The sequence below is a fragment of the Ceratotherium simum genome, chromosome 6, assembly GCF_057802395.1.
Source record: "Ceratotherium simum simum isolate JZ-2026a chromosome 6, ASM5780239v1, whole genome shotgun sequence".
Taxonomy (NCBI): Eukaryota; Metazoa; Chordata; class Mammalia; order Perissodactyla; family Rhinocerotidae; genus Ceratotherium; species Ceratotherium simum.
Genome location: NC_141905.1, coordinates 72,874,285 through 72,896,024, shown reverse-complemented (window position 1 = coordinate 72,896,024; position 21,740 = coordinate 72,874,285). Strand labels below are relative to the sequence as shown.

Genomic DNA, 21,740 nt, shown 5'->3' with positions numbered 1-21,740 from the left:
TTTTTCTTTGCACTAATATGGTTTAAACAGAAGACCGATAATCTATTCAAGAAGATGCACATGTGCTATGTGTGATTTAGCAGACTTGGAGACTTGATGCCTCTTTTCCTCTTTCTGAGTGTCTTTTGACTAAGCTCTTCCTCTAACTGCAATCAGAGAAGAACAGAAATAAAATCAGTCATTTTGTTCCCTCTTAAACTCAGTACAAGTTTGGTGGGGGAGTCACAGTTGATAGATGATATTATCATTTTCTTGATGGTCTGGGCAATAAATAGATATTCCTTAAGTTTCTGAACTCCCTACAGATATGCCTTTCCATGCTGCCCTTTTGCTAACTGTGACAGAGCCTCCCTTTCCTGCCCCATCTCTGTCTAAGGCCACCAGAGAACTCTGAGGGCTATAAAGCACACTGGACATGGACTTGAACCATCCCTCCCCGCCACTGATTGTGAAACTTAAGACACGTCACTTTGCCTCTTCGAGCTTTAGTTTTCTCAGCTGTAAAATGGGGATGATAAAACCTACCTCGAAGAGCTGTTCTGAGGACTAAAGAGAATAATGCATGGGAAAGAACTTTGTAAACTGCAAAGCTCTGAGATAGGAACATATAAGTGAAATCTTTCAAAATAAAGGAGTAATTTCTCTTTCTTAAATACTGTTATTAAAAATGTTGGAGGATGCATATATATGTGTAGTGTAAAAATTATTGCTTTAATAGAATAACCTTTACAACAAAGTGAAAAATACTGTTATATGTACAGCCATGTGTTTATGAAAAGAAATTTTCTGAATGGATACATATCAGACTCACCAGTGGTTTCCCCTGAGGAGTGATGTACTTTCATATTTGCTCTATATTCTGTTTCTAAAAATTGTTTCAACGAATATGTAGTCTTTTTGCCAGTTAACTTTTAAAATTTTATTCTGAGAATCATTTCATGTGCCTGGCACTATAGGAGTGCATAGTAAAAGAAAGGGGGGAGGTGTGGAGATAGCGTGTGTATGTACGTATTTATCATCTCAAACGATCTTATTGTTCAATTCTGTCATTCTCGTGAAAGAGACTGAGTTTGGAAAGCAGTAGGAGAAGGTTGTTGCCAACAAGGAGCAGCATTCCTCGGAGCAGCATCCCCTGAAGAGACCTGTAATCCAAGTCTAGTTCAGACGTTCATTTTACTTGCAGGTGTCTACCTAAAGACACTTGAAGCCCAGTCCCATTTCTGAAGGTGGAGCCGTGGGCGCAGCAGCTGTGTCATAGAATAAACACACTAGAGGAATGCAGGTACCATGTGCACCTACCACTCATTTCAACCCAACCCCATCCTCTTGTGTGCAGCCGCCGAGCTGTCAGCAGGGGGCGTGTTTAGGTGGCTGCGGCCGTTCAATGAATGCTTGTTTGACCTTCTCACACAGTCTCTGTCCTGAGGGCCTGGTTCTACTGTGAACACACTGTGAGTGGTTTACCCCTTCGTAGGAATGAGGAAGAAAAGGGAGAACAGCACTGTAGGGATTGGAATTTTACTAATGCCGACAAAAGGAGGTTTCGCATGAAGTGCGTTCTGTAATGGTGTTTCCAGCCACCCTTTGTTTGGTACACAAGCAGGGGTGTGCTGATCAAGCTAGGAGGGCAGACAGGTAGCTGACACCTAACCACCTGTCACCCTTGGAGTGTGGGTGATTCTCATTCGCTGAAGTTTAGGAAAGCTCCACCGTCAATATTTTGTTTAGTTTCTTTGGTGCTTTCAAAGCAGTCTAGGTAATTCAAGCACTGCTCCCAACTTGGATAATTTGTGTTTTGGTAGAACTCAGGCTGTTTGCTGCCACTAAGACTCGGCCATTATGCTAAGCAAGATACATACACATAGATACACACAATTTTTCCACTCTTGTCTGGATTTTCTGCCTGCTTTTGGATTATTTTGTATGATTCGATTATATTTCTACTATTGGATTATGAGTTATGCCTCTTTTTAAAATGTTTTAGTGGTTGCCCTAAGGTTTACAAAATATTTAAAAATATGAACCGCTTCACGTGTTTTGAGTCATTATTGTGCAGGAACCATGCTAATCTTCTGTGATAGACCCAAATTTGTTACACGTGCTGCTGAAGGGGGCACCTTTTCTCGATTTTCTTCTGTCTGCTTTCGAGTTAGATGAAGAGAAGCAAAGACCAAGAGGCCCTTTAGAACCACAGATCTCAGAGATAATGTCTCGAGAGAGAACATCTAGTCCCAGAGTGACCAGAATTTCAGGTTCCACAGACTAGTAAAATTTCAAAAACAAAATTCTGAGCTTGCTGACTTTTATTTTGCTAAGTAAGGATCAAAAAGAATTATCATTTGTCACCAGAACTTCATAAAAGACAGGATGTTTTAACGCTAAAAAAAAGGGTTGAAAGGTTCAACTTTTAAATTGAATGAGTTGAGCTCTACGAAACACTGTATTTGTTTTTCTCACCTTGCTGTAGCCTGGTGTTTGAAAACCACTGATCACTCCAAACTCTCAATATAGATGAGGAAAGAGGCCCTGGGGAGGAAGTGGTTTGCCTGAGGTCACACCTATTCAGCCTTTTCCTTGCTCTACAGGCACTGATGACTTTGATAGTGCCTAAAACACAGTTAATACCAACACCCTTATGGTTCTCTAGGTCCTTGGAACCAAATGAATTAAAGAAGCTCTGAAGATGGAAAGGGTGTGGGTTATTGATTTAGTGCCTCTCAGCTCCCAATGCACTCTTTACTGTCTGCTCTGTGATAAACAAGAGAATTCCTTTAACCATTTCTCCTGGGCATGGTGTTAAGCTTCCTCAGTAGAAAGCATAGAGGCACATTACAGGAGGAAGAGGCTTCTGGAAGTTTCTGGCAAGGGCTTGGTGTCAGCCTCAGGCATATGAGGACATCCAGTGGAGCCTGTCCCAGCCATACCTCTGCAAGCTTGCAGCCTCCACTTAGTGATAACCTTTCCATGGCTCTCTTGACATGGAAACCAAAGCACCCACATGGCTACACACAGTTACTTGTGGTCCAGAGGGTCACATACAGTATGGCCACTGCACATCCATACCACCGGAAATTTCATATATAATTTCCTTATATCTTATAGTTATTCTTTTATCATAGTTAATAATTCTTTCTATTAAACATCTGTTTAGCCTACTGTGTTATTTCTATCTCCTAATTGGACCCAGATTGCTACTTATGGTGAGTGTGAAGTATGTCATACAACCTTCTGAAAAGGCACAAAGAGGTTGCTCTTTCATATTCAAAAACTTAATGTTTAAAAAATTTAAGAAAACATATCTTCTCATTCTATTATTTAACAAATTCGCACAGCATCATTATCTATGTGCAAGGCACCATGAGAGATAAGACAAGTGCCATGCTTGGACCAAGAAGAGATGAGACCAGTGCCCTAAGATAGCACTGATGGGGGTCAGAGAGGACCACACTGCCTGGAAAAGATAGCATCATTTGAGAAGAGCCTTCCCGGATAGGTAGAAATTGAACATGTGGAAGGAAAATGAGAGGGGAAGTCCAGGGGAAGAAACCTCCATGCCTTTTGCTAGGGCAGTACAGGTGTTGCAGAGGTAGTAACCGGGAATGTGTAGAGGGAATAGCTAACAGTTCTGTTTGGCTAGAACTTGATCTGGATCATGTTCTTGGCACAAAAAGATGGAGTTTATTTTGCTATTGCCAACCTTTATCATGTTCAGCAAGCAATGGGAAGACCCATAGGAATGAAAGGGACCTTAGGAAGTTATCTAATAGCAGTCAGGCTGTGAACAGCCTTGAAAGGTGCACACAATAAACTGAGTACTGGGTTTGCCAGAAAAACTGCTTCAATAGAAGGCCACAGATCAAGGTCCCATCCACACTAGTATTTTGACAGTCCGGTCACTATATTAAAAAAAAAAAGCACATATCCTAAGTATAAAGCTTAATAAATTGTCACAAATGAACACAACTGTGTAATCAATACCCAATGCTTGCTTTCTCCCGATTGGGTCCTGACCGATACACCCCAAAACCCTCCTCAAGCTCTCAGTCATTACCCATCCCTGCAGGGTGACCATTATTCTGACTTCTAATAGCATTGATTTATTTTACTTGATTTTTGGGTACTTGATATAAAAGGACTAATATAGTAGGCGTTCTTTTGAGTCAACATTTTGTTTATAAGAATCATCTATATTGTTGAGTACAGTTGTAAGTCATTTATTCCCTTTGCTGTATAGTATTTCGTTGTGTGGATATATCACAATTTATCCATTCTACTACTGATCGGCTTGGGGTGGTGTTTCCAGTTTGGGGTTACTATGAAAAAAGCTGCTATAACATTCTTGTACATGTCTATTGCAAAGCAAATGGATGTATTTTCATTGCACGTATGCCTAGCAGTGGAATTGATGGGTTGTAAGATATGCACATGTTTAGCTTTAGTTGATACTACCAGTTTTCCAAAGTGGGTTGTACCATTTGCACACCCACTAGCTGTGTATGAGAGTCCCAGTTGCTCTATATCCTAGCAGACACTTATTTCCCATAGACATTACTTTTCAAAGGGGACACTGGAAATGTGTGGATCATTCAGAGTGGGTGACCAGGAGAATGAACACTTAAAACGATTTTCTTAAGAAATTATTGAAAAAAATAAGGTCCTTTTTAGCCTGGAAAAGAGAAGATTTGGGGGGAGATATGAGCACAATTTCCAGGTAAAGAGGGATTAGATTGGTCTCTGTGGCCCCAGCAAGTAGGAGCAATCCCATCAGGTTCAGGGACCCATCGAGGCCTTGCCACAGGTGAAGATAGTGCAAGACTTGAGTCCAGGTTGGCCTGTCCTCAAAGCCCATGTACTTTTTTTTGTGCAGAAGATTAGCCCTGAGCTAACATCTGTTGTCAATCCTCCTCTTTTTGCTGCGGAAGATTGGCCCTGGGCTGACATCTGTGCCCATCTTCCTCTACTTTATATGGGACGCCGCAACAGCATGGCTTGACAAGCGGTGCGTTGGTCCACGCCCGGGATCCAAACCTACAAACTCTGGGCCGCCAAAGCGGAGCACACAAATATAACTGCTACACTACTGGCCTGCCCCCCATGTTGTTTTTTTTTTAGTGCTCATATATCAGTTTTATTTTTTTAAACAACTTTATTGAGATATGTTTGACATATTAAAATTGTATATGTTTAAGGTATACAACTTAATGTTTTGATATATGTATATATTATGAAAAGATCACCACAATCAAGCTAAATAACTCATCATAACTTACAAAGTTACCATTGTGTGAGTGTTGAGAAGATTTAAGATCCATCCTCTCAGCAAATTTCAAGTATACAATATTGTATCACTAACTATTATTGCTTTCCTTATATGGCCATTATCTTATCAGAACTCATTTATCTTGCATAACTGAAACTTTGTACCCTTTGATCAACATCTCCTAATTTCCCCCCTACCCCTGGCAACCACCCTTCTACTCTCTTCTTCTGTGAGTTTGACAATTTTAGTTTCCACATATAAGTGAGATCATGCAGTATTTGTGTTTCTGTGTCTGGCCTATTTCGCTTAGCAAAATGTCCTCCATATTCATCCATGTTATCACAAATAGGAGGATTTCCTTCTTTTTTAAGGCTGAATAATATTCCATTGAATATATATACCATATTTTCTTTTTTTTTTTTTAATTTATTTTTTCCCCAAAGCCCCAGTAGATAGTTGTATGTCATAGTTGCACATCCTTCTAGTTGCTGTATTGGGACATGGCCTCAGCATGGCTGGAGAAGCGGTGCGTTGGTGCGCGCCCGGGATCCGAACCCAGGCCGCCAGTAGCAGAGCGCGCGCACTTGACCGCTAAGCCATGGGGCTGGCCCTATACCGTATTTTCTTTATCCATTCATCTATTGATGGATATTTAGGTTATTTCCATATCTTGGCTTTGCGAGTAATGCTGCAATGAACATGAGATCCCAATTTCATTTCCTTTGCGTATATACACAGATGTGGGTTTGCTGGATCATCTGGTAGTTCTATTTTTAATTTTTTGAGGAACCTCCATACTGTTTTCCACAGTGACTGCACCAATTCACATTCCCACCAACAGTGCACAAGGGTTCCCTTTTATCCACATCCTTGCCAACACCTGTTATCTTTTGTCTTTTTGATAATAGCCATTCTAATAGGTGTGAAGTGATAGCTTATCGTGGTTTTGATTGCATTTCTCTGCATATTAGTAATGTTGGCACCTTTTCATGTACCTGTTGGCCATCTGTATGTCTTCTCAAAGCCTAATTTCTTCCAATAAGACTGGTTCCTAAAAGTCTGAGGACGTGTCTAATGCCAAATATATGCTTTAGCTAATAAAAATTTAAATTGGAAAAACAAGCCTGGAAATCATCATAAATTACTTTGGTGGAAACTGGTGGTCTTGAGGAGGCAGTGTAGCACCCCTGCAAGGTCTCTGGAGTCTATTCACTTATTCACTCACCAAACAAATGTTTGTTGAGTGCCCACTAAATGCCTGGCACTGATCTGGGCACAGAGATACTACAGTGGAAGAACAGGCTTTATCAGCCAATGGGTAGAGCTTACAGACTAAATGGAAGGGGGAGGGCAGAAAGTAAATAAGAGAACAAGATGATTTCCAAGTAGGGCCTGTGAGAATAAGTAAGCCGGCAACAAGTTGTTATTCCTATGAAATAAATAATCAGTTGCACATTTCTTCCAACATACCCATAGAAATCTATATACTTCCTGTTTTTCAAACTTCATTTCAGTTTCTAAGATCTGATTATTCAGCCCTATAGAGAGGAAATCTTAGCAAAGTTAGTTACTATGTATAAATCACTTATAATAGTGCCTGGCAAATATTAAGTGCTATGCGTGTTTGTTAAATGAATAAATGTATGAACAAATGAACAAATAAATTCTACTCTGGATATAGTTCAGTGAATCCTCTTCACATCAGGAGACCCTTGATATAATTTTCCATCTCTTTTCCAAACAACCTTATATTTATAATCATGTCCATTGTACCTCAACTCATTCAGCAAATATTTACAGAGCACGTGTCCGGCACTGTTCTAGATGCTCAGAACACCAGCAGGGAACATTTTTATGAAGATTAAAATATTAACATAAAGCAAGTAACTTCAGGTTAAAGGTAACTTCAAAATAATTTGAGAAATTATTTCAAGATATTTTGCCCCAAAGAGAGGAATCTGTTTTTTCTAAATTTAGTTGGTGACTAGTTGTCATCCTATGTCAAGTGGAGTGCTTCCTTGAGCTGCTTTCCGTTACTAATGGAAGAAGAAATTTCGAGCTCTACGTGCTCAGTGATTTTCCACAGTTTAAGTGGCACATAGTTGGGAGCCAGGAATAGGGAAAGTGAGGACAGAATGTAAACAAGGTAACAAGACCACGACAAAGTGACTGGGGCCTAGGCTGCAGGGACCTACCGAGCAGTAAGAGACTCTACAGGGCCTGGTTAGCAAATCCAAACTCTTCTGACAACGGGCCTCGAAGCATCCTTCCACTTCATAGTTCTCTCCAGGACCATGGGGGAGAATGATGTGGTTCAGGTAATTTCAGAAAGCGAGTTAAATGGAGACCTGTTGTGAGAAATTAACGGTGGTTAGCAAGTGTTGCATCTCAAAGAAATGGCATAGAGCGGAGTAAGATAGAACAAGGCATTTTGAGAAGACATCTAAGATCAGGCAGAGCAAACGGTGGCCAATTCAGCAGACGCATTACACCAGGGCACATGGGCTACTCTGAGACTCACGTGAGATCAGAGTTGCAATGGTGTTGATTGTGGCATTGAACAGATAATTTTAATAAAATCAGTACATGTGACAACACTAGCAAACAAATGCCTCCCTGACAACAGACTAGGAGCGATTTCACACTTACCTGTCTTTTCTAATGGCTTACATAAGGACAGAGGCAATTCCTCTTCTCCAGCTGGGCTAACCTGTTGCTATCTGGATGAAAACGGCAGATGCTCACTATAAATCAGGTACCGTTTGAGACGACTTATATCTGTTAACTCATTTGATTCTTGCAAAAAACCTGTTTTGGAGATAAGCTAAGTAAGGAGCAATGTGCTTGAGGTCACCTAGTAAGTGGCAGAGTCAGAATTTGCACCCAGGCCACCCGACTTTAGAGTTTATGCTCTCAACCAGGACACCAAATTCCAAGTCACCAGGATCCTCAGCCCTAACAGTCCAGGCACAAAGAGAATGCACAATCACCACTGATCCAATAAGTGAATGAGTTATAAATTATTCAGTGTTCTCTTAACTGCTATTCGTCTCAGCAGTTGCAAAACCAAATTACACAGTGGCAAAGAAAAATTAACACAGACATATAAATAATATCACAATAGATCTGTGTACTGGTCACATTTTCCCTGGGTAGTTCGGATTGATTTGTGCAGCCCAAGATACAATTTACTCTGCAGGTTATTGAAAAAGAATATACCATGCCTGGATCATTATAATATACAAGAACGGCATGCATTTCTTGCCAGCGTGTTAAAATTTCTAGGAAAGAGTTTTGCTTTTTGCCAAAGATATGGGATATGGGAGTAGATGTTGCTTTGGCAAGGACCAAGACTGTCCTGACAGTGGACTATCCTTTGATGTTTGACCACGTTTTAGCTGAAAGGAAGCAGAGCTTTGTCTTCGCATTTTAATTTGTAGTAGACAATAACATTGTCTTAGGACTGCTTCAAAATTATATTTTTAAATATATCTTCTACTTACAAATATGTTTTATATTTTTAAAATTTTTATTGCCTGTACTGAAAATCTCCCTTGGCAGAAATTTTGCTAAAAATCCAGTGATACGTAAAAGATTTTTGCATTAACTATTTTGGTTGATTGATTTTTCAAGAGCCAATGAAAAAGCTCTCTGAGCTTTCACATTCACTGGGTGAGAAAAGATTATGGTTTATCATTTTTTAATTCCATTACATATTGTAAAAAAATATATATGTATATATTGCCCAGATAGACCCAAGATTTCAAGGCCAAGTACAGTTGCTAACTTATTGACATTTCTTATTCTAATTCAATTAATTGACATGGATCAAATGTCTGTTGTGAAAGATACATAGAAGATACCAAGAAATATTCAAGTAGGATCTACAGAACTAATCATATGGGTGCAACAAATTACTGCCTTGTAATAATCATTGAAAAGGAAAATGGAGAGTGAGCCCTGATGGCCTAGTTGTTAAAGTTCAGCACGCTCCGCTTCGGTGGCCCAGGCCCAGTTCCTGGGCGTGGAACCATACCACTCATCTGTTAGCCATTCTGTGGTGGCAGCTCACATAGAAGAACTAGAATGACTTACAACTAAAATATACAGCTATGTACTGGGGCTCTGGGGAGCAAAAAAAAAAGGAGAGGAAGATTGGCAACAGATGTTAACTCAGGGTGAATCTTTCCCAGCAAAAAACAAAAAACAAAAAAGGAAAATTGAAAAAAAAAAAACTTTAGGGCCGGCCCCGTGGCTTAGCGGTTAAGTGCGTGCTCTCCGCTGCCGGCGGCCCGGGTTCGGATCCCGGGTGCGCGCCGTGGCACCGCTCCTCCGGCCATGCTGAGGCCGCGTCCCACATACAGCAACTAGAAGGATGTGCAGCTATGACAGACAACTATGTACTGGGGCTTTGGGGGAAAAATAAATAAATAAAATCTTTAAAAAAAAGAAAAAAAAAAACTTTAAACAACCTCAACTGACATGAGTACAAGTTTTTCTGGAATATGTTCTCCTTAATATTATTAATTTTGATCATTCTCATCACTCTATCCTCAGCAGAGTGTACTTTCCTCTAAATGAAAACTAATTTAAAATGACTTAAGGAGAACCCTGAGATGATAAGAACACCTAACAGAGTTGGCAACACTTAGCCTTAAAACCTCAAGTGGCTTTAAAATTGAAAGGCACAAAACTGAATGATTTCCTTCATGTTAAATCATTAAAAGACCATTCTAGGCTCGCTTGAAAATTCGTAAATTGAAGTATTATTTTTATGCTGTCACATTTTGCTTAAGATTTTGTTTCACTGTTTATTTCTCTATTTTTTAGTTTTGTCAAAAGAATGATTTATAGTAATTAATATAGTGAGGTTCCTAATTTGTTTGATTGCATACAAGGGGCTCAGTGTCTGGCTTCGGATCTGGGCTCTTTTCACTTCTTCTCACCATCTATCATGGATGGGTTCTTCCCCTGGAATGATTCTGGGAAATCTCAACCAAGATTTGCTAGTCTGGAATGTGCTACAGTCTTTCAGTTGTGTAACTCACTTCCAGGCCCCTGCTTTTGTGCTAAGAAAGTCCTTGACATAAAGTGATATGCAATGCAAATATGACAACCAGCCCCTGCAAGAAGGCTGGGTTTTTAGGCTGAGAGGCCTTGTATTTCTGTGTGGTGACCAGCTTAGACTATTAATCAAGCAATTTGATCCGCCTGAAAAATTAGATAAAAGAACTTTTGTACCACCCAAAATTCCAACGGCAGGGATATGATATGAACTTGAAGGAAGCTGTGGCAAATGGCTAGAGTGTACATGCTGGAATCAGACCACCTGGGCCTGATCACCTGATCAAACTGCTTGACCTTCGTGTGCCTCTGTCTCCTCATATGCAAAATGATGGTGATAGTAGGTACCCTCCTCATGGCATTGTTGTGAGATTCAAATGAGGTGAAGTACATAGAGCACATGACGTATTCCATCACACAATGTGAGCACTGAATAAATGTTAGCTACTGTAATGGTAGAGTTCAGAACACCAGCCTTCAACATGGCTCTTCCAGGCTTGAGAAGAGTTCCAGGTCATAGGCACTAAGCAAAAGACTGCAGTCATGCAAATGGCGTGATGTAATTAAAGATTTGGCTTTATCTTTGGAAGAGAATTCCACAACCAGGGGCAATGCAGATAGGAAAGGAACTCCTTGTCTCCAGTGATAAATATAGCAAGGATTTGTGTGTGTGTGTGTGTGTGTGTGTGTGTAGTTTTTGTGCTGTGATCACATTATTATGAAGGAACAAGTTGTCACTTCCTACAAATTATCAGACAAAATGTCCATGGTAAAGCGGTTTCGGTTCATCACCCCAACGCACCAGCACAGACTGAAGTCAGTTCTCATTGATCTGACGAGTCTCATGAGGGATTTTATGAAATGCATTTTGAGAAAAAAATAAAGATAATTCATAAAAGTCTTGCAGCTTAGTCCTCCCTGACATAGGAACTCCTAGCAAGTTCTGTGGGACTTAAGTTTAGGCTCTAAATGCCACTAGGTGGCAGAGGAATGTTACGAAACCAGCCAATCATCGGAGACCAGGAAGGGCGCAGCTCCCTTGCCTTCTCACCACCTGGTGGGGGCGCCGTCTGCAGGACCCTGAGAAGCCTTTCTTGTAACTTGGGCTTTCAGTCCTTGTCTTTCCACATCCTCAGTTCTGGAAGAGTCTGTGACGCTGGATGGCAGGAGCCAGCAGAATCTAGTGTATCGTGAGTGTGATTCTACCATTACCCAAATCCCTAAATAGAGAACATCAAAAGCTTTCCAACCTTTGAGAAATATTTATTTTCAAGCCCCCAAGAGCTAGACATTTGGAAGAAAGGGCAACATTCTTGCAGGCTCCTTGCAGGGCACTTCTTAGAGAAGATGACCCCAATGGGCTGTGATGCCATCATGCTTCCTTACATCAGGCAGATCCACTTCTCAGCCTACCCACTCCAAGGAGGGCCAAACAACTCTACTGCTATCTAAAGCTTCAACTTCTTAATCTCAGAAATCATTCTTTTTGGATATTGAGTATAGTTTCTAACACTCCAAAATTTGGGAGACTAGTTTGGACTAAACTTGAGTGATTTAATCAATGGGTTTTATTTTTCATTTTTTAAAAGATAAGGTTCTGAGCCAGAGTTGGAAGAAGCTCTTTTTACTTCTGAGCTCTGTCTAAGCTATATCCTATCTGGAGGGAGTTCAAGATGAGATTGATCAAGCAGCCTTGTAAGCAGAGGGGAAATGCCCTCCTGGAAAAAGAGCTCTGCTTTATGATTTAGAATTTTATTATATTCAATACGATTTGCTAACAATAACAAAACTTTCCTTCTGTCATTTACAGCCATCCGATTCATTGTTCCAATTTCTGGAGAAAAAATCAAAGATAGCTAATTGAGGCCCTTGGTTTAAGAATCAAGTCCGCCCCTTCTATTCCCACATGGCAGATGCTGATGGAAGATTGGAGAAAGGCCAGCTGAGATGACAGCAGGATGTGTGGCCTGAAAAGGATTCATGTAAAGAGACATGATGAGGACCTTACAGTCTGAAAGGACACCTTATTGAGGTGACAGTGTTTAGAGGTGGGAACTGAGAGTGTGTCCTCTTGTGGGACCCCTTCCTCCTACCTGTGCCCTCAACCGCCGTCAGTTAACTGCTCTCTACGTGTCCCAATCTGTCAGGGTCTTCATCTCTGCCACAAGCATTTTCTCTTACTCGTGAGCCACTAGCCTTTGGTGTTAGCTGAGATGTTGACAAAGCATTTTCTATCCATCCAGCCACTCTGCAACTGATTGCCACTGTGGCCATATGCTTCCTCTGGGAGTGGAGCTTACCAGAAAAGGATCTGTTTCTTGGCTTTGGGAAGAAAGTGAGAGAGAAAATCCAGCTTTCAAATTAAGGGCAAATTAAATTCGGGAGCTTCCAAATTAAGTCAATGCAATCATTTCCTTCTTTAAAGAAACCCTGCGCCCCCACAAGCCAGGAGCTGGGTGTTCAGCTCCTCTTATTTCCTCCAAAGAGTTATTGGAAACGCAGCCATCTATGAATCAAAGGAAGCCGAGCGAGCGGAGCCTGCCCACGGTCAGGGGCGGTGCGGAGGCGGGGAGCCAAGGCTTTGCAGGAAAGGCAGAGGAGGAGTCGCATCCTCGTTTCTGAGCCGTCTCATCTCTTTGTCCAAGTGTCTAGGCAGGGCTTTGAAAGGTGCCATAGAAGTGGAGAGCGAGCTGGGAACAGTTCCCCTTAGGAGTTTCCAGCCACTTCATTCTGCCCACGGCTGCGAGTCCCTCTCTTCCCAGAGCACCACTGGCAGATTCCCCATGGCTTGAACCACTGCCCTGCCCTTATTTTTCCATCTAGAGCCCAACTTCACCTCCATCAGCGCCTCTGCCATCCCCGCCTCACTGGATGCAAAGCCCCATCTCATCCTTTGGCCCGGGGTCCCCTGAACCCACGGGGAGGCTGACCAGGCTTCTTCCTGCCCCTGGGAACCTCGCCTCTTCTCAATGGTTTTCTCTCTAGAAAAGAAAACCACACTCATTTCTGTCTCGCTCATTCCAGATGGTTTCTGGTTTGATATTCGGGGAATTTTTCTCCAGGAGCCATTTCCATTTGGTGTAGGGTAATTGCTATTGTAGCTAGGTACATTTCTGGAGTTTTGATAATAATACTGCGGCGTATCTAGAAACTTGCAAACTTGTTTTTAACGGTCAGTGAAGAACATGGTTTTCCCTATGAAGGACTCTGTTGTGCTGTTTTAGGAACCAATAGTGCATCCTCCTGCGATGGCTGTTTAGAAGATGGACAATCACTTCCCACCCCAGGGTCTCCACACCTCATTTTATGATGCTTGGCGATCAGCAGACTTAAATTTGCATTTATTTCAAAGGCCACTGGAAGAGAGGGAAGACCTGCATTCCTTATAGCCGGACATATCTAAAGTTCACACGTCCCCGGAGCCCCCATGTCACAGTCTGGGTGGGATGCCAACGTCTCCACTTGGCGTGAAGATCACAGATTGAGGTTGGCCTTGATTGGCACGATTAGAACCTTTGCCAACTGTGCATGTATTGATAAGGATCTAATGATCATCCTGAAAACTACAAAGATGCTAATAATGAAGACACAAACGCATATTTTTAGTGAATCCAGTTAATATATAGTACTTAAATTCATGAACAGAAACCCAAATTCTCAAAACACTTAGGTTTTGGTCCTAGAGCTGGACAGTGTGCAAAATCGTCATCCAGAGCAGTCCTTAGCCCAGAGCACGGCTTGGGAACTCAGAATGTGACCGTCCCGGCGGTGGCTACACGCATGGATTATGTCACTGTCACTTTCCGCAGTTGCTATTTTAACCAGGTACTGCCTGATCTCTGCCTGCAGGGAAAGTCAGCGGCCTCCTTCCTCCCACCCCCCTCACTCCCCAGCAGTGACAAATGTGTTTCTAGTCCTTTCAGCAGGGGAGTGTTCTGCCCAGAATAGAGCTCGGCTCCTGGCCCACCCTTTCCAGAGCCGCCTTTGTGACTGAGGGGCTCTTGTTCCCTCTGCTTTGAGAGATTTCCCCAGAGGTCAGGCCCCGTAGAGGCTCTGTGAGCATCTCCTCTGGAGGCAGGGAGGAAAAGGGGAACCGGGTTCCTGATGCAAAACGTTGCTCCCGCGCAAGTTTCAGTTCCCTTTCAGAACGCAGAGCAAAAGAGCGCAGCTCCAGCCTGTCAGAGAGTAACCGGGAGGCAGGGGAAGCGTTAACAGAAATCAAGTGGGCCCCTCTGAGTGAGCGGTCACTTCTGGCTCCGGCGGGGGGGCAGCGCACCTCAGTTATCGCCAAAGGAAACAAATCAGGGCCAACAGCCTGTTTTAACTGGAATTAGGTCTACCTGAAGAAGTCTCATTTATCTCAGAATCTTTGTCATTCTCTGCGTGTTGCCCAAATAGGCAATGTGAGTGTTGGATAAATAAGCACAGAAAAAGAGGGATGTTTCAGCTTTCCTGTGGGGGGAGTAGGGAGGGGACAGGGAACCCTGAATTATTTTCCAGTGCTGCCTAGGATCAAAGGAGCATTTTGCTATAAATACTAATTGAACCAAAAGTCACCTTAAATGAGAGAAACATTCTATTTTGTGTCTGTGTGTGTGTCACCCCTCGGACAAACAGTTAAAAAATAGTAAGTAAATCAGAGACCATTATGCATTAGCAGCTATGAAGCAGGGGTTTTCCCCCTTAAGTAAATTGTTTTATTTGATAAAGGATTTTCACATTGGGGCCTGTGGACTAAAGGTCCCTCTGCCTCTTGCTGGGTGTTAACCTCTTTGAGCCAGTGTTCATTTGCTGGGGCTGCCATAACAAAACACCCCAGACTGGTGGCTTCAACAACTGAAATTTATCTTCTCACATTCCTGCAGGCTAGAACTCAATGATCAAGGTGTCGGAAGGTTTGGTTTTTCCTGAGGTCTCTTTCCTTGGCTCGCAGGTGGCTGCCTTCTTGTTGCGTCCTCACGTGGTTGTCTCTCTGGGCATGCACGTGCCTGATGTCTCTCTCCCTCTGTGTCCTAATACCCTCTTCGTATAATGACACCAATCATATTGGATTAGGGCCACTCTAATGACTCCGTTTTAACTCAATTACTTCTTTATTTCCAACTTGATCACCTCTTTATTTGGACCGTATTTCCAAATACAGTCACATTCTGAGGTCCTGGGCTTCAAGACCTGAATTTTGGGGGACACAATTCAGCCTATAACAGAGCCCTAGTTTCCTCATTGGTAAAACTGGAATAAAACTTGCCCTCCTTTCTTGTTTTTAGACTCAAGTGAGATAAAATAAGAAAAGGGACTTTGGAGGGTGTCAGATGCTATACAAAGGCAAGTTGTTATCCTATGGGGGTGGGATAGGCAGCTTAGGAACATGTGTCTTATGGGCCTGTGTGAAAGTTGCATTCTCTGTATACACCCAAGGTTTGGAGGCCAAGTTCCCCATGAAAAGACGAATTCACAAAGGTGCTACTAAATATCATGTCTTCTTAGGAATTTGAGCCTAGAGTGATACTGCAAATCATTTACTCATTTATTTTTCCATTGCCATTGATTTCACAAGTACTCTGCCAAGCACTGGGTCAGTGTGATCCATTATCTACAGATGATGCAAAATGGCAAGTTGGCTGGATGAAGTTTACAGGAAATTTCATTAAGCAGAAGACTCCTAATTTGTCTTTCTATACAGCTTATGGGGAGCTTCACCAAAAACATCTCTTGCCTTCAACAACTTCCGCCTGACTCTTCCTCCCTCAATCACAGAAGGCTGCTCAGAATCTGGAGGTTCAGAAGAACTTGGAGCTCACCCTGTGTTTGGGACTGGGACCACATGGGCTAAAATCAGGTTGGAAAAAAATTCCGATTTTGTCACTCTTCAAGACGGAGTATCTGGTACAGTGAGACACAAACCTGGGTTTTATGAAAAACCAGGGCCAGATATACATACACACACACACATGCACGTGCACACACACACAGAAGGATGCACAGAAGCCAGAAAAGTTTGCACCTGCCCTTGAATAAAGAAATAGTGTTGACATTTTTTACTGTTAGAGATTTCCAACCTGTGCTGAAGAGTGCCGGTGGTTCACAGAGGGTAAAAATACCATCGTGCACCTTTGATCTCTCCCTTGAATTTTGAAACTTCAAAGCTGAATGAGGAGCCTAATAAGCCTCCCATCTCAGCTATGGGAACTCCTTCTCTGTTGGGTTTTACTTCATATGACGGGGTGTTGGCAAGATGGGAAATATGGGTATACCCTCCTGGGGTATCTAAGAGCAAGGTGGGGACACCCTGATTTCTTTCTGGTGCTGAGTCCTGAGTTTGAAGTCTCATTGTACAGGAGAAGTGTCAAGAAAGAATGAGAAGTCCACAGCCACAAAACAAATGCTACGATAATTGAGGCAGAAACTAGACTCCAGTACTAAGGCAGGAAGGAAAAAAAAAGAACATCAGGAAAGTACAGCTTGCTGCATGAAAGAAGCAAACTCAGAAGAATGGGAAGAAGAGAGACCTCAGGAATCTAACTTTTTACCTTGGACTAGAAGCCTCTCTTGTAGCTCAGAAACTCTTTTTCTTTGGACTTCAATCTTTCTTACTTTATTTCCAAAACGGTACTGGAAATGGGGATGAGGAAGCCAAAAATATCAAACAACCTTAGATCTTTGGTTAAAAACCTTAGCAGCAACACACGACAGAGCTCACCTCCCCCATTCTTAACATTTCATTATAGGAGGAAAACCACAAGCAAAACCTAGCAAAGGCTGTTATAATTAACTCACAGGCCCTCGTGTGCTTACTGGTGGTTTTTGAGTCTCTGAGGCTCAGAAGTAATGTAAGATGGGGTTATTTAATATGTGTTATGGGAGGAGGAAACAAAAACACATTCTTATTCTCTTTTGCTAAACAGCAGCCTGATTCCATTACATCCATTTAATTTACTGTTTCATGGTGCAAGGGAATCGTTTCCGTGTGACCTTTACCTATGTAAACTTGGGATAAAAGGAGTTAACACGTGTCAATCAGGGTTCTTAATGACAAATAGCAGAGATCAAGTCTGGCCCCTTAAAGCAGAAAGGGATTTCTTAAAGTGAATTAGATGACTTCTAGAATCCCAGGAGGGCTAGAGAATGAAGCTTGGAGGCTATGCAGCCAGCAACAATTCCTCAAATCAGTTCTGGAACTGTTCTGGGAAATACTCCACTGCCTACTCTCTGGGCGAAGAGACTGCCGCTTGCCCTGTGACCTCTTCTCACATTGGACAAACTTCTGCATCCTATATAAACTGGCTGTAGTGGCCTCCATCCCACCAGCATGCCCCCAAATCCTAACTGGGCTCCTTAGGTTTGTTCTTCCTTCTCCAAAGATCTCAGTGTGAATTTCCCCCCACCTCTTTTGGGGGACTCAACATTATCGAATAGAAGGGGGCTCATGCTCTGGAACTATCCCCCCTAAACAGACACAAACTGTACCCCAGTTGCTTTTGCTCGGGTTGGAGTCGTCTGTCTGGAGCGGCACCTTGGGCTTCAGCTTGATGGTCAGAGATGTTTGAAGAGGTGAGCCAGACCTCCTGGTAACTGAGTCTTCTAGGCTGGGTCTCTTTGTCCTCGATTCTGCCATGAGCATGGCAGGCACTCCTGATTCTTTGGCTGTGTGACCCGTTAGAGCACACTCACGCATATCTCCAAAGGAGGGACAGTATTAAGCCTCAAGGGACAGTATAGTCTAGACTCATATCAAGAAAGAAAATTCTCACATACATTGCAAGGCTCTTTTCCTTCAGGGACAGTGAGACTTATTTTTATGCAGAGTGGTCTCCTTGGAGTCTCCCAAGATAGTCAAGGACCCACACTAGCCTCTATTGGCTATTCCAGTTGACACCACTGGCAAGGGCTCCTGGCTAACTATTTATGGTCAAGAGTCTCCCATCTTTCATTCTCCATCTCTCTCGGGGGTGGAGGGCAGTATAGAGCCTGGTGCCACTTCTTCCCATTACGATGTCATGTGTCACCCTCCATGTGTTAGTGGTGCAAGGCTGTATATTGAACATTTAATGTGGCAGAATAACTAGCTTGAGAATTAACTATGCCTATTTTTTTCTTAGCTGTAAGCTCATCAGGAAAGAATGAGAGGAATTTTTTCCTTCTCCCAAGAGAGGGGCCAGGTTCTATGTCCTGGATATCTGGACTTCTCCTGTCTCAGGGGAACATTAGATGCCTTTGTTTTCAACAGTCTAGGTTCCTGCAGGAAACAGGACTCAACCCACTGGAATGACAAGGGCTCTGTGGATTGAAGGGGAGGGTAAAGGGGAGGTAAAGGGGGTGGGGCCCCAAGACTGGCCAAATGAAAGGAGGTGAGGCTCTGAAATGGTGAAGACCTGTCGCAGCTTGCAGGCACCACCTTGTGAAAGCTAACACCTTGGACAAAGGGTGTTTCCCTGGAGGCCAGTGAAGGATCAGGTACTGACGTGCAGGCCCCTAACAGCCAAGGCAAGTATACCCTGGTCCTGAGCCTGGCATGCAAGGAGTGGTGCACTCAGCATTGACTGCCTGCCAGTACCCAGACCAGGCTGGCCTGGGCTCATGGAGCAAGTGAGGCTCGCTTTACACGGAACCACAGTACTGGACAGATGGTGGTGGACTGAACCCACAAGTACATAAGGCGATATAAGGTGAACCAGCTGAGCATTGACACCAGACTTAGAGAATTGTTTAGGGCACTTCTAAGGTGCCAGGGTTCTTGTACAGCTCAAGAATGGGGGTGAGAGCTCCAAAGAATAAAATGGGCGTTGGAGTTTTCCCTGACCCTTAAAAAAACTTATTTTGGAATAATTTTAGATTTACCAAAATGTTGCAAAGATGGTAAAGGGAGTTTGTGTCTACCCTTCTCCCAATTTGCCCCATTGTGAACATGTCACATTTCCATGGTACATTTGTCAAGACTCAGACACCACCATGATTGGTATGTTATATTAACTAAACTCCAAACTTTATTTGGATGTCACCAGTTTTTCCACTAATGTCCTCTTTCTGTTCCAGGATCCAATCCAGGGTAGCAAAGTGCATTTAATCATCACATCTCCCCAGTCTCCTCTGGTCTGTGACAGTTTCTCAGTCTGCCCTAGTTTTTCATGACCTTGACAGTCTTAAGGAGTACTGGCCAGAATGTCTCTCAAACTGAGTTTGTCAGATATTTTTCTCATGATTAGACTGGGGTTATGGGATTTGGGGAATAATACCACAAAGGTGAAGTGCTCTTCTCATCGCATCACATCACATCATGTCCGAGGGTCTGGGACACCCACATGACATCACCGATCACGTCAGCCCTCATCACTTGGTGAAAGTGGTGGCTGCCAGGTTTTACCACTGTAAAGTTACTATTTCCCTTTCCCTATCCTAGTCTTTATAAGCCATCTGACTCTTTTTTATTTGCAATAGAAAAATAAAGAATTGTGATGCTACTTGCAACAGAGCGTCATGGGACAATTCTTGGCTGTTATACCTATATTTGAACAAGGGTTTTCTTGAAGCCCTCTGCCTCGACCAACAGTAGCAGCTGTAATGGTAGGAATTTCGGGCTCTGTGACAGTTGGGTGTGGGCGTGTGGGCTTGGGTGATAAATGTAAGCAGCGTTCTCAATCCTCCCTCTCAGGCAGTGCCCTGCTCCCCTGCCTATATATAGGGCCAGAGCATGGAGTAGCATGTTCATAAAATCTTGGTACAGATTTGAAAACTTAACATGCCTACACACAAATGAGGGACTATCCCACCACTTATTTTCTAATGCAGGGTGTGAGTGCAGATTTAGAAGGGGTGATGGTTGTTTACCCAGGACAAATTAAGCATCTTTGGCTGAGAGCATAGTTAGAGAGATATATGGCTCCCTTTCTATTTCAAGTCCAAAGTGTTCCCAATGAGACAGTCACTCCATTTCAGGAGCAAGACCTTCTCTACATCTTTGAAATTGGAAGCTACGTAAGGATAGATACAAAAACAAGAATATAACCACCACCTCAGTGTTCATGCTCACCAAATTGAAAGATGATGCCTCCAAAGTCCTATTGCAGCCCATGTCAGCTCCAGGTATCACTTTAAGCCTCTGTTATTTTCCCAACTGCTTCCGATGACCCTGGGAGTTATGGATTTTCAGGTTTAATGTTTTTGACAGAAAGTGCTTCTGTGGTTGGAATCAGCAGAAAGACTCTGAATCATTCAGAGTATCTGAAATGACAAGGTAGTTATTGGAACACTGCAGAAGTTGTTTATTGGGCTTCTGACTTGTAGAAAGCAAGGAATTTAGCAACAGATTTAGAGCAATAAAGCATGGTAATGTTTATTCATACTTTGTGCTGTCAAAATTAAAATTCAGTTCTTTAAGTCTTTGACTTGGGTCCTTAACAGAAATCTTCTCGTGCTATTCCTTCAACGTGGGTTGTGTTACAGCAGTTCTGCAGAAGGTTAGAGGGAGGCATAGATTTGATGGAAGTCTTGAAGAGACTGTGGAGATTAGAAAGGGGCCTTGGGGGTTCTGAGTTCGGGACAGCCCACCTAAGCACCCTGAGGCCTGCTCAAGATAGAGGCTGAAGCTCACCACCCACATCCGCCTCCACTTGGCTCTGTTTCCACCTTTTCTTTTATTCAACACTTTTTGCTGGAAGATAGACTGCTGCGCACAGGATTAGGACAGGATTCTCTCTCTGCTCCTGAGACGCTCACCGTGTAGAGGGGGTGGAGGCAGGGAGGGAGTGACATGGGACAGATAGATGAACAACCGGGCAATTAATCCAGCGGCCAGAGTTACACAGGAGATGAGGTGGGGTAGGGAGGGAAGGGCATTCCAGGCAAAGACAGAGCAGGTTGAAAGGCCCAGAGGCAGGCTGGGAGAACTGCAGGTTACTAACCCAACCAACCCCCATGAAAATAACGGCGAGATTTTGCTTCTCTTAAAAAAAAAAAAAAAAAAAGACATAACGATTAAACTTCATTGGAAAAATAGATATGCCAACAGGCTAAGAAAGTTTTGAGAAAGGGTAATGGGGAGAGAAAGGAGCCTTAAATACTAAAGGAGATCCGAAAACTACTTTAAAACACTGTGCTCTGGGCATAAGAACTGGTAAGTGGCTAGACAAAATACAATAGGTAACCACAGAGAGACTCCAGAATATTTAAATATTTAATAGATCATAAAGGAATCAATGGTGGAAGATTTGGATTATTCAAATAGTGGTAGAAAAATTGGTTTACATTTGTAAAAGATTGAAATTACAGCCTCACCTGATATATTAAAATCCATTACAGACAATCAGCATAAAAGTACAACACGAAGGCTTTTAAAAGCAGAAGAAAATATCAAAATCAAGCGCTTTCTAAGTACCACATCAATAGAATAAATTATTATGAAAAATTAGATTTTTCAATA

The 21,740-nt window shown here is 42.6% G+C and overlaps 1 non-coding gene across 1 annotated transcript; it reads right to left on the bottom strand.

Annotated features, from left to right (window-relative positions):
- Positions 1 to 2,012: 2,012 nt before the first annotated feature.
- LOC147916900 (U6 spliceosomal RNA) lies at positions 2,013 to 2,117 on the bottom strand. Its single transcript, XR_015552612.1, has one exon. It is a non-coding gene; the product is annotated as a U6 spliceosomal RNA (small nuclear RNA).
- Positions 2,118 to 21,740: the final 19,623 nt, after the last annotated feature.